The following is a 13,891-nucleotide window of genomic DNA, read 5'->3' on the forward strand; positions in this document are numbered from 1 at the left end:
CCCACAGAAGGCCTTCATCCTGCTCCGACTAAGCTCCTGCAACAGGGTCTGCTCTTACACAGTAATATCATTCTCAGGCATTGTCCAGCTGTTCCTCACCCATGGGTTCTAATTTGGCTGCTAGGAGACAAACCTCCTCCTCTTCCTCTTGGCTCATGGTCCTGACAATATCAGTTTTTAAATCATTATATGTTAATCTAAAATCTACTGGGGCAAAATAAAATGCATACACCTTTAACAGGATTTTGAAACACTTTTTGAGGTTTAAAAGTATATACAGCAAAAGTGAAGAAAACAATTTAGGCTGATAGAAAACAAAAGAAAGGATGCGAGAGAAAAAACGCAAAAAAGAAGAAGAAGAAGAAGAAGAAAAGTAAAATAAAAAATAAAAAGAAATTTTGTTTTGACTTCACAATTACCACTCCGAGAGTTTTTTCGTTCTATTGTCCTTTGTATGTATTTTCAGCTTTCCTTCTACGACTTAATATTTCATATACAAAACAGATCTACTATAAATGGCATTCCATTGTTTTGAATAAAGTCTTTGAAGTTTGACTGAGTGCCTCTGTTGATTTGAATTGGTTTCCCATTTTCTTGCCCATTTATTATTAGCGATGCTTCTTGCTTTGATTATATGGTTTATACTGCATTTCTAAATTTATATCCAATATCATTTTTTTAGCAATAAATGTCAATAATCCCAATTGATTTTTTCAAACGCTTTCTCGGTGTCAATGAATAGTAGGGCCATCTTTTTTTCATTGTGTTTTTAATAATATTCTATAGTATTTATTAATATTCTGATATTATCCTTTATTTGTCTATTAGGAAGAAAGCTAGCCCGTTCTTCTGAAATCCAATTTCTTAGGAAAAGTTTGAGTCTTTCTGCCATTATCATCGTAAACATGTTATAATAATTGTTCAGGAGAGAGATTGGTCGATAATTTTTAATTTCTGTTTTCTTTGTGAATTAGGTTTAAGTTAGCTTTTCCCATGTTTTCAGAATCCCATTATTGTTTAATATGCTGTTTAATATATCTTTCAAAAGTGGGCCTAATTCATCTTTAAATGTTTTATAGAAAATGGTAGTGTAACCATCTGTAACCATCTGGTCCCAGTGCTTTATTGTTTTTAAGCTTTCTTATTGCACTATCAATTTCTTCCATTGTTATTGGGCCGTTAAGTATTTCCCTTTGTTTTTTGGTTAGTTTTGGCAATTTTAGTTTGAATAGATGTCACGTGATCTCTTTTTTTGAGATTACTTCTTTTCGATACAATTTCCTATAGAACTGTATAAATTTATTAGCTATTTTCTTTTCCTCTAAATATGTTGTTCCATCTTTTTGTATTTTGGTAATATACTGTTTTTCTTTTTTATCTTTTATCTTTTTAACCAGCCATCTTCCAATCTTATTGGCATTTTGAAAGTGATTTTGCCTAATGAACTTCATCTGTGTCTCTATTTGATCAGTTTGTATTATTTGCCATTGTCTTTAAATCGAATTTTGTTGGATGAGGTAGCCCCTCATTATTACTTTCATAGCCTCCCTTGCTGCTCACCTCCCTGCTGTCTGCTCTCTTCCACACATCCAGTCCTCCCACATCTCCATGCTCTGCCCCCGCACTCCACCTCCAGCTTCCAGCCTCCAACCTCTCACCTTTTCTGCTCCTCCTCTGGCCTCCAACCTCCAGCCGCTCTTGCCTCCCAACACTTGATGGTTTCTTTTTTCTTTGTTTATGAAGAAGGAGGTTCAATAGACACAACAAGCCCTCCAAGGTTACAGTAATGGTGGCTTGGATATTTGGTTTTCTTTTCCTTTCCTATGCCTTTCCTGTGCCACCCCTTCAATTCAGGTTGCGGAAGGCTCACTCTCCCCGTTCCCTTTCCTTTCTTTTCTCTCTCTCCCCCCCCCCTTTTTTCCCCTTTTCCTTCTTCCTCATACCTCAAAGTTTGTCTCTTCAATCTGTCATCTGTCTGTGGCTTAGATTCTCTAGAAATCCTTCAGAACTGACATCTGCTATTGAAGGGTAAAATGTAATGTTTTATATCTTCTTTGTTGTAATTATTTCTTTCTTTGAAAAGCTGATGGCAGGTGGGCGCAAAGGGTACCATGCAACCCCTCTCCCTCCAGACCTGATCTGCCCCTCTTCACACACCACTGCTAGGCATCCTGGGAATGTCTACTTGAGGAAGACATCCCTCTTGACACCGTCGGCCGGTCACGCCATGAGGATTACACCCCCTGGCCTCAGTCTGCCATTTGGGGGAGGGAGTAAAAACCTCCTTGATACTAGGTCCTAGGCAGTCCCCGTAGACCTCTAAAGGGACATATCCACCATGCAGCCACCAACAAGAAGTCCAGAATTTTGAAACACTTAAGCCTGGTGTTTCTGCTGGGATCTATGTGGGAATCAAATGGGATGGTTAGAGACCATAAGGCCAAAAGAAGAAGAAGAAGAAGAAGAAGAAGAAGAAGAAGAAGAAGAAGAAGAAGAGGAGGAGGAAGAAGAAAGCAATATAATGTTTTTGGTGATATTTTTGGGAAACATGTAACCATTTGTGAAGGTGAGGAAAATAATAATAATAATAATAATAATAACAACAACAACAACAACAACAACCCCCCGCAGGTGCCACCTTGATGTGGTGGTGGGAGGGGGGGGCATAACCACTCCAATGATGACTGAGGGCTGTGCTGGCGGTAGTGTAATTACCGGCAGGTCCTGTGATGACTCATGGGCCATGTAGTCCCGTTCCTAGTACTATTGTGGCAGATGAAGAGGAAAACTTGGGTTTCCCACCGTTTCAGCCAGAATTGGAGCCCTTGCACCTGCAAGATGTTTGCCCACAAGAAGTCAGCCAAACAAGCCTTGAGCAGAAATCTCCCCCGTTTTCTCGCCGGGATAATTATAATCGAGATAGAGGCGCTAGGGAGGCGAATCGCAGAAGCGCCAGGATTGCTGCCAGACAATTAGCTGATTAAGCCTGCTTCCCTTGGGAAATATTAAGGAGTCATGCATCTGGACTGTCACGACCCAGGCTGCAGAGCACCAATAACCATACACCGAGGCCAGAATCTATCTAATATCTTTATTGAAGGAATATATAAAGTTAATAAAAACAAGTGTAGAAAATAGTCCAGAATTAGACCTTTCAGGAAAGATCAGAATTAGTCCAAAAAAGCAATGTCAAATAAGAAATATTAAGGTCCAAAGTTGTAATCCAATAACCGAAACACTCACTTTGCCAAGCAAAGTGAGGGGAGATGACAAGGTCCTTTAGTCCATAAAACTTGAGCGAGGCTAGGAAATAACTTGATACTTGAAACAAGGCTTGAACGTGGAACAAGGTAACTAAGAACAAGAACAAGGTCCGTGGAATAACTTGGTAAAATCCGTGAAACAAGGCAAGGATTGATCCTGGGAAACAAGGCAAGGTCCGCAGGTAAACAAAGGCTGGGAAGCAAGGCGAAGGCTGGATAACAAGGCAAGGCTTGATCAGGAGCGAGGCTTGAATCGGAGCGCGCTGTCCAGACACAACTCGCTCCGTAGGCTGACGAATTGACTCCGCGAAGTTACTACGCGGGCAAAACACCTATATAGAGTCTCACTTTCTCACCGAAGCAGTTCTCTGGGAATCAGAAACGAAAGCTAAACTCTGAGACCAGATGTTAAACTCCTTAAAGATTCTCACGAGAAACAGTCTTAATTGGCAACATTCTTAGCTGCTATCCTCGCACTCCTGCGCGAAGCTGATTCCAAACTTCTCTGTTGTTTACAAAACTCCCGGCGCAAGAACACGGGAGAAGTAGGTTCTGGGGTTGTTTGACATACTTCTGGGAGACAACTTTCTTGCAGGTGCAAGGTTCCCAGATCTGCCTGGGAAAGATCTGGCTGAGAGGAATCCAGTTCAGACTGGGAAGGTAAAAAACCCAAGTTCTCATCTTCATCAGGGATTACAATGTCCTGAGCAGGACTACAAGGCCCATGGGTCATCACACTATCCCCCTCCTCAAGGCCCCTCCCAAACTGGGGCCCTCTCCCCGAGGCGCGAGGTCGCGGCTTGGCGGGATAGGTCTGATGAAAGCGGCGGGTTAGATCAGGAGCATGGACTGTGGAGGCGTCTTCCCAAGAGCGTTCCTCAGGGCCAAAACCCACCCAGTCAATGAGATATTGTAGGCGGCGGCGATGAAAGCGAGAATCCAAAATGTCCTCAACCTCGAACTCCTCCTCCCCATTCATCAAAACAGGAGGGGGGGCCGGTTGGTCTGAATCAGGACGCACACCATCCGCCGGAAGGAGCAGGGAACGGTGAAACACTGGGTGAATGCGCATTGAACGCGGAAGTTGGAGTTTGAAAGTCACGGGGTTAAATTGCGCCACCACTGGATAGGGGCCAATGAAACGGGCATCTAACTTCCGGCAAGGGCGGTGGGAGGGCAGAAAGCGAGTGGACAGGAAAACCCGATCTCCTACCTTGATTTCGGGGCCCGGCTGGCGATGTTTGTCAGCGTGGCGTTTATAGTCTTCCTTGGCTTGGTCCAGTTGCTGGAGCAAAAGTTGTTGCACCGCTGTGAGTTCCTGCAGCCAATCCTCTGCTGCGGGAACTTCTGAAGTTTCAATGACAGGGGGGAAGAAACGTGGATGGAAGCCGTAGTTTGCAAAGAACGGCGTTTCTTTTGTAGAAGCTTGAACTCCATTGTTGTAGGCAAACTCAGACAGTGGTAACAGAGAAGCCCAATTGTCCTGTTGATAGTTTACATAACAGCGAAGATACTGCTCCAAAGTGGCATTGGTGCGCTCCGTTTGCCCATCTGTTTGGGGATGATGAGCTGAAGATAAGCGAGAGTCTATGCCCAATAGTTTTTGTAGTGCCTTCCAAAAACGAGAGGTGAATTGAGATCCACGGTCTGTGACTAAACTCTTGGGCAATCCATGTAGTCTGAAAACATGTTGAAGGAATAGATCTGCAGTCTCTTTGGCCGTGGGAAGACCTTCACAGGGAATGAAATGGGCTAACTTGGTGAAAAGGTCCACCACCACTAGGATCGTGGTGAATCCACAGGAAGGTGGTAGGTCAGTGATGAAATCCGCAGAAATTATTTCCCATGGCCGAGATGGGGTAGGAAGGGGATGCAGAAGCCCTGAGGGCTTCTCCCTTCTTATCTTGGAGCGCTGGCATACTGGGCAGGTGTTGACATATTTTTCCACATCTTTGCGGATCTTGGGCCACCAAAAATCCCTTAGGATCAGATGCATGGTTTTAAATAGTCCGAAATGCCCTGCTGGTTTGCAGTCATGACACAGACGAAGCGCTTTCTCCCTGCCCGGTCCGGGTGGGATATAAACATGATTTCTATAGCATAGCAGTCCATCTTTAAGCGAAAAGGGAAAATGCAGACCTTGGCGAAGTTGGTCCTGCGCCCAGGCATCTGCTTGCTGACTAGCCCGGATTTCTTGAGCACAGATGGGTCCTGGAGTAGGGGAAGTTGAACCAATGGGAATGGATTTGGTGTTCCCCACCGTGAGCGTGGCAAAGTTCTCGGGTTGTAGCAGTTGGGATTCAAAGGTCTCCTTGCGTCCTGCAGCGTATTCCGGTTTACGTGACAGGGCGTCTGCTTGCTTGGTTTGGGCTGGGGTCACATAATGGATCTGGAAGTTGAAACGTTCAAAGAATAAAGCCCAACGTTGCTGCCTCTGATTTAGTTTGCGGGCAGTTCTTAGATGTTCTAGATTACGATGATCAGTGTGGACTTCAATGGGAAATTTGGCCCCTTCTAGCCAATGTCTCCAAGTTTCAAAGGCTGCCTTTATGGCCAGTAGTTCTTTTTCCCAAATGGTGTAATTTCTCTCTGGTGTGGTTAGTTGACGAGAGTAAAAGGCACAGGGATGGAGGTGATCTCCCACCGGCTGTAAGAGTACAGCCCCAATTGCCACATCAGAGGCGTCCGCTTGCACAACAAAAGGGGTTCCAGGATTTGGGTGCTGTAGAATTGGCTGGGAGGTGAATAGTTTCTTTAGTTGCTGGAACCCTTTCTCTGCTTGATCAGTCCAGCGGAAAGGCTGCTTTCCACGGATGCAGCTAGTGATGGGGTCGGACCAGCGGGCAAAATCTGGAATGAACTTGCGGTAATAGTTCGCGAACCCCAAGAAACGCTGCACCTCTTTCTTGTTAGTTGGCGCCCGCCATTCCAATACTGCTGAAACCTTGGCTGGATCCATGGAAAGCCCTAGAGGCGAGATGCGGTAACCAAGGAAATCTACCTCTTGTAGATCAAAGGCGCATTTTTCCAGCTTGGCATAAAGTCCATGATCCCGCAATCGTTGTAACACCATTTTGACGTGGTTCTCATGTTCTGATTGTGATCTAGAAAACACCAAAAAATCGTCCAGGTAAATTATCAAGAACCTGTCTAGATAGTCCTGAAAAATGTCATTGACAAAATGCTGGAACGTTGCGGGAGCTCCGCATAAACCGAAATTCATAACTCGGGACTCAAATAATCCGAATTTGGTCTGGAAGGCGGTCTTCCACTCGTCCCCTTCCCTGATGCGAACTAAGTTGTAAGCCCCCCGAAGATCCAGCTTGGTGTAAACCTTGGCTCCTCGAAGCCGATCCAGTAGATCCGAGATTAAGGGCAGGGGATAGCTGTTCCGCTTGGTGATATTGTTCAATGCTCTGTAGTCCACCACCAAGCGTAGTTCCCCTGACTTCTTCTTCACAAACATCACTGGGGAGGCGGCTGGGGATTGAGAGGGTCTGATGAATCCCTTGCGAAGGTTTGTCTCTAGGAATTCCCTGAGAGCTTCTTGCTCTGGTTCAGTCAGGGAGTAGAGATGTCCTCGCGGAATCGGGGCCCCCTCCACCAAGTCAATGGCACAGTCATAAGGTCTATGTGGGGGTAATTTTTCGGCTTCTTTCTCATTGAATACATCCCAATACTCGGAGTACTTCTTTGGCAAGGTGATGATGGGCTCGGTGTCTGTGACATGGCATACCTTGGCTACGAGGCAATGGTTTTGGCAGTACGGTGAAGCAAACTGCAGTTCTCTGTTGGACCAGGAGATGTTAGGGTCGTGGAGAGTCAGCCATGGAATTCCCAAAATCACAGGAAAATGGGGAACCTCGGTAACAAAGAAGGAAATCTCTTCCATATGTTCCCTTATCCACATCCTGGTGGGTTCCGACCACTGACTTACGGGGCCCGTCTTGAGGGGGCGGCCGTCTATGGCTTGCACCACACGGGCATTCTTGAAATCATGATATTGTAATCCCAGAGAGTCGGCATACTCTCTATCGATGAAATTGTTGGTAGCTCCAGAGTCTATCATAGCGTGGATCATGACGGGTCCCCTTTTTGCTGACCATAAAGTGACCACGAGAAGGAACAGGACCCCGGTTGGCGGCTCTTGGATGGATTTTTTGACCGGGTTGGCGAGCCTCTCTACACCCGGTCGTTGGCTTCCCCCGCCGGCTGTGTGCCAGTCGGCTCAGACGCCTTCGTCTCCGTGGAGGACGCCGCCGCAAGACGGGCGGCCGGCTTCCCTTTGGCTGGGCACTCTCTGGCGAAGTGGCCCCCGTTCCCGCAGTACCAGCAGAGGTTTAAGCGTTGACGACGGGCCTTCTCGGCGGCATCTAGTCTGGGACGCACATTGCCCAACTGCATCGGCACCTCCTCGCCTCCTCTGGGGTATGGGGTTGGCGGTGGGGGTCTCCACACTGGTCGTGGCTGAACGCTGGCGGGAGCGGGGGGTTTTGCCCCGGCTCTACTGCCCTGGCCTCGAACCCACTGTTTCCTGTTGGCAATCATGACTTCAGCCCGTAAACATTGATCAATGAGTGCCTCGAGGGTCCCGGGAGGGTCCACCTTGGAGATTTCTTCCAGCATTTCAATGTTGAGACCCTCCCGGAATTGTCCTCTGAGGGCTACATCGTTCCAGCCGGTGTTGTGGGCCAGCACTCGGAACTCGGCTATATACTGAGACATAGGTCTGTCTCCTTGGAAAAGGCGACGGAGTTTGTGACCGGCTGCCTCCAAATTGTCCTCGATTCCCCAAGTCTCCTTGAGGTGGTCCAAGAAGTGTTGCGCTGATCTTAGGTGTGGAGAGGCTTGATCGTACAGTGCCGTCGCCCAATTGGCCGCTGGCCCGTCTAGAAGACTGTAAACCCACGCCACTTTGATGTCTTCTTGGGGAAACTCGGCATCTCGGGCCTCTAGATAAGCTTGGCATTGGCGACGGAAGACATGAACCTTAGAAGCTTCTCCAGTAAACTTGGTGGGCAACGCCATGGCCGGGAGGCGGACTCCGCGCTCCCGCAAGCCCTTTATTTCTCCATCCTGGGCGTTGAGTCTGTCGCGGATGCGATCCACCTCTTCCTTGTCGATGGTGTAGGTAATCGGCTGGCCGCTCGGTCCAGGTACGGCTCCGGTGGACATTCTGGCCGAGGTTAATTGGTGCTTAGGGTGGCGGAGTCAAACTGTCACGACCCAGGCTGCAGAGCACCAATAACCATACACCGAGGCCAGAATCTATCTAATATCTTTATTGAAGGAATATATAAAGTTAATAAAAACAAGTGTAGAAAATAGTCCAGAATTAGACCTTTCAGGAAAGATCAGAATTAGTCCAAAAAAGCAATGTCAAATAAGAAATATTAAGGTCCAAAGTTGTAATCCAATAACCGAAACACTCACTTTGCCAAGCAAAGTGAGGGGAGATGACAAGGTCCTTTAGTCCATAAAACTTGAGCGAGGCTAGGAAATAACTTGATACTTGAAACAAGGCTTGAACGTGGAACAAGGTAACTAAGAACAAGAACAAGGTCCGTGGAATAACTTGGTAAAATCCGTGAAACAAGGCAAGGATTGATCCTGGGAAACAAGGCAAGGTCCGCAGGTAAACAAAGGCTGGGAAGCAAGGCGAAGGCTGGATAACAAGGCAAGGCTTGATCAGGAGCGAGGCTTGAATCGGAGCGCGCTGTCCAGACACAACTCGCTCCGTAGGCTGACGAATTGACTCCGCGAAGTTACTACGCGGGCAAAACACCTATATAGAGTCTCACTTTCTCACCGAAGCAGTTCTCTGGGAATCAGAAACGAAAGCTAAACTCTGAGACCAGATGTTAAACTCCTTAAAGATTCTCACGAGAAACAGTCTTAATTGGCAACATTCTTAGCTGCTATCCTCGCACTCCTGCGCGAAGCTGATTCCAAACTTCTCTGTTGTTTACAAAACTCCCGGCGCAAGAACACGGGAGAAGTAGGTTCTGGGGTTGTTTGACATACTTCTGGGAGACAACTTTCTTGCAGGTGCAAGGTTCCCAGATCTGCCTGGGAAAGATCTGGCTGAGAGGAATCCAGTTCAGACTGGGAAGGTAAAAAACCCAAGTTCTCATCTTCATCAGGGATTACAATGTCCTGAGCAGGACTACAAGGCCCATGGGTCATCACATGGACACAGTATGGGTTTCACTTCTTGTTCCCCAGGGAAAGTGTTCCTTGGCGGGAAAACAAGATCCTATATAGGTGTTTATCCGCAAGGAAATCCTTGCGGAGTCAATTCGTCAGCTTCGGGAGTGAGATCGTGTGTGGACTACGGTACTCCTGTTCCTTGTTTCCAGGACCTTGCTCTTGTTCCGACCCTGCCTTGTTCCCCGGACCTTGCCACGGACCTCGCCACGGACCCTGTTCCCGTCTCTTGCTTCTTGTCGCCACGAATCAAGCCTTGTTTGCCAAGAATCTAGTTTGCTCTCCAGCCTTGTTGACAAGCTCTATTGGACTAAAGGACCCTGTCAATTCCCCACACTTTGCTCGGCAAAGTGTGTGTTTCAGTTATTGGATTATAACTTTGGACTCTAATATCTCATATTGGACATTAATTTCCTGGACTATATTTGACCTTTCCTGAAAGGTCTACTTCCGAACTTTATTCTTCATCTGTTTTTATTGACTTTATATATTCCTTTAATAAAGATATTAGATAGATTCTGGTCTCTGCACATGGTTATTGGTGCTCTGCAGCCTGGGTCTTGACAGGTCCAACCAAGCCAGAGAGGCCTCAGCTGAGCAGTGGAACTAAGTGCACCTAACCCATTAGCATTATGAAGAATCAAATCAAAACGAAGTCTATACTGGCTCGGTCGTCGCCCAGAGTGGAGGAGAAGGCTTTAAAACATCTGCTGGCTGGACGCTTACCATCTTGCCTGCTTGCTCTCCTGTTTACCACCCTTGCCTGCCTACTCAGGAGAAGGAGCTGCCTTGCGGCCCCTCCCTCATGCACTGGTAGGAAGGGGAAGGGAGTGGAGGAGAAGGCTTTAAAACATCTGCTGGCTGGACGCTCACCACCTTTGCCTGCTTGCTGCCGCAGGAAGCTTCCCTTGTTCCCATAAGGATTTCCCTTGTTCGCCCCTGCTCTCCCTCTGGACCTTGGCAATTTTTCGTAAATTGGTCCAGAGAACAACGAACTATCATCTGTGCCCACATCTACACCGGACTGGGGAGCAGCGAGATTTTGGAGGAGGAGAGTCATGGGAAGTTGCTCATGACTCTCTACTGGGCCTTTACTGTGTTGCTGTCGACCCTTGCTGGACGGCCTTGCTAGGCTGGAGAGACCCGTTGGGCCATTTGGTCGCTGCTGGAGGCTGCTCGACTGGTTGCGGCCTAAGGGCCTGGTTGGTTTGTGAGGCCAAAGTGCGGAGTAGGAGAGTAATCCTGAGGCGACAGTGGTGGTGGTCGGCAGAGAGGGCCGCTCTGGGAGGCTGACCCACTCGACTGCTATTAGAACTTTTGGCGAGGGCCGTAGCGGGATAACGTTAACAACAGATTCCCAGCCATGGTGACTTGGAGGTTCTGCCTCCAGATAGCCCTCTTTTAACAATATCAGAATAATTTAAGGTTACACCAGTACTGAGTGTCTGTCCACGGATTCTACTGAGTCCCATTTACTGTGTACACATTGCTGCCATAATAACTGTGAAGCCTGGTCCCCTTGTTCTACTTATTAAATTTGTCATCCTAAATGGTCCTAATAGGCACCCTATAAAATCTATATTGTACCATATTGTGATGTCCCATGGGCCTTGGAGTTCTGATCCCAGCGCCATCATGGTTGATGATGACGAAAACATGGGTTTTTTGCCGGCTCAGCAAGAGACGGAATTTTTCCAGATGCCTGTTGTTGATGATTCTACCCAAGAGCCCATTAAAAAAGACCTTGAGCAGGCCTTTCCTACTGCCCCCCCCCCCTTTTGCTAGGAAACAGTCCTATGCTGCGAGTCGGGGAGAAAAAGAGCAGTTTCGGAGAAGCTTGAGATTAGCAGCTAAACAAGATGTTAATTAGCTATGTTCCCCTGGGAAATTCTAGGGAGGAGATGTGTTTCGCTTCTCTTTCCCTTGGGAAAGGAGGCTCTGGACACCTGCTTTGCAGGAAGATGAGACTTAGTTAAAAGTGCCCGACATGGAGGATTCCGTGTGGAGTCAACAGATCAGCTTCAGGAGTGATTTTGTGTTTCCAGCCAAGTGTAGACTTCGTAAAGTCTGCAACTCCAGTTTCCTTGCCTCGCCTTGCCTAGCCAAGTATTCAAGAACTATCTTGCCGTGTTTCCAGCCTTGGACCTTGTTTCTAGTATCAAGCCTTGTTCCCAGTTCTCGCCGTGGACTTACTTTGAACTTTGGAAAGATCTTTGGACGTTTCCCCACTCTATTGCTTGCAAATAGAGTGTGTTTCAGTTTGGAATTATAACTTTGGACTCTAATATTAAATATTGGACAATATAATTTTGGACTATATTTGACCTTCCCTGAAAGGTCTTTTACTGGACTACATTTCCTACTTGTTTTTATTATTCTTATATATTTCCTTAATAAAGATATTAGATAGTTTTTGGCCTCCGTGTGTCGGTTCTTAGTGCTCCGTTGCCTTGGGCGTGACACATATTGAATTAAATTTACTATCATAATCCCTTCTGCTTGCCTTGCACTTTAGTCATCTGACCCAATACCATGCTGCTCATGCACCCTCTGCACTTTACAACTGCACTTGCACTTTGTATTGTTGGAGGGGGGTGGGGGAGGCTGGAGGATTATGGGGACTGCGGGGCGGGGGGAGGGAATGGATATGAAAGGATGCCAATTTATAATAGGGAAATAATAAACCAAATAACAACGTCCGGACCAGGGGAGGTGGAAGAGAGAGGACAGCATGCCAGGGGAGGGGGGTGTTCTGACGCGTGGGGAGCCCCTATTGAGGTGGTGTCGGGGAGGGGGAGATACGGGAAAGGGAGACCAATTCACTCAATTCGGCCTAGGGTTCTTGGTAGGACACTAATAGTTCCAAAACGGTCTCCTGACATATCTAATCTGGGTAGCCAGGATGGCGGCCCCTCCAGATTAAAGGTGGTGCTGTTTAATGTTAGGTCAGTGAACGGGAAGACATCTTTCATCCAAGATCTTATCTTGGATGAGTATGTAGACCTGGCATGTATTACGGAGACCTGGCTGGACAAGTTGGGAGGGGTTAATCTCACCCAGCTCTGTCCGCCAGGTTGCTCCGTACAGCACCAGCCGAGATCTGGAGGGAGGGGAGGTGGGGTCGCAGTGGTCTATAAGGATTCCATCCCCCCTGACCAGGTGCCCCATCCTGCAGTCAACCATGTTTGAATGTCGGGGAGGGGGAGATACGGGAAGGGTGGGAGACTGAGGGTGGGAGACTGAGGGTGGGATACCTGAGGGTGGGAGACTGGGACAGATTAGGGATTCTGCTAGTGTACCGACCACCCCACTGCACTACAGTCTCCCTACCTGAGCTAACTGAGGTGGTATCGGGCCGGGAGTTGGAGTCCCGGCGGCTCATAGTGCTGGGGGACTTCAATGTCCATGCCGAGACCAACCTCTCAGGTGCGGCTCAGGACTTCATGTCTGCCATGGCAACCACGGGGCTGTCCCAATTAGTAACAGGCCCCACCCACAGTGCGGGACACACACTGGACTTGGTCTTCTGTCAGGGATGGGAGGAAGGTGGCAGTGTGGAGGAGCTTACCATCACTCCGTTGCCATGGACCAACCATCACCTGATTAGGTTTAGACTTACTGCGCCCCCCAACCTCTGCAGGGATGGTGGACCTAAAATGGTCCGCCCCAGGAGGTTTATGGATCCGGATGGATTCCTGATGGCTCTTGGGGAATTTCCCGCCTCCTCGGCAGGTGATCCTGTTGATGCTCTGGTCTCTCTCTGGAATGGAGAGATGACTAGGGCAATAGACACGATCGCTCCGGAGTGTCCCCTCTCAAGTAACCGAGCTAAACCAGCTCCTTGGTTTACTGAGGAGCTGGCAGCGATGAAGCGAAAGAAGAGGGAACTAGACTGCATGTGGCAATCAGAGTATAACGAGTCAGACCGAACACGGCTAGGCTCCTATCTTAGGGCATATGCCACAGCAATCAAAGCTGCAAGGAGAGTCCACCTTGTGGCCAACATTGCGTCCACACAGAACCGTCCAGCGGCGCTGTTCCATGTCATTAGAGGGTTGTTAACTCCCACCACTCAAGGTGGGAGCCCTGATAACTCGGCAGCCCGCTGTGAAGCATTTGCTCGGTTCTTTGTGGACAAAGTCGCTCTGACCCGCTCCGACTTTGACACCATATTAATGGCAGTCTCTGAGGATGTAACGAGTGCACCTGCTTGTCCAGTTTTGTTGGATTCATTTCAATTGGTTGAGCTCGAGGATATGGACAAGATCCTTGGAGAGGTGAGACCAACTACATGCATCCTGGACCCCTGCCCAACCTGGCTGGTGAGAAAGGGGGTTTGGCCGAGTGGGTGAAGGTGGTGGTGAATGCTTCCCTTCAGGAGGGCAAGTTTCCAGCGAGCCTAAAAATGGCTGTGATCAAGC

Source organism: Anolis carolinensis, chromosome 1 (genome assembly GCF_035594765.1).
Source record: "Anolis carolinensis isolate JA03-04 chromosome 1, rAnoCar3.1.pri, whole genome shotgun sequence".
Classification (NCBI taxonomy): domain Eukaryota; kingdom Metazoa; phylum Chordata; class Lepidosauria; order Squamata; family Dactyloidae; genus Anolis; species Anolis carolinensis.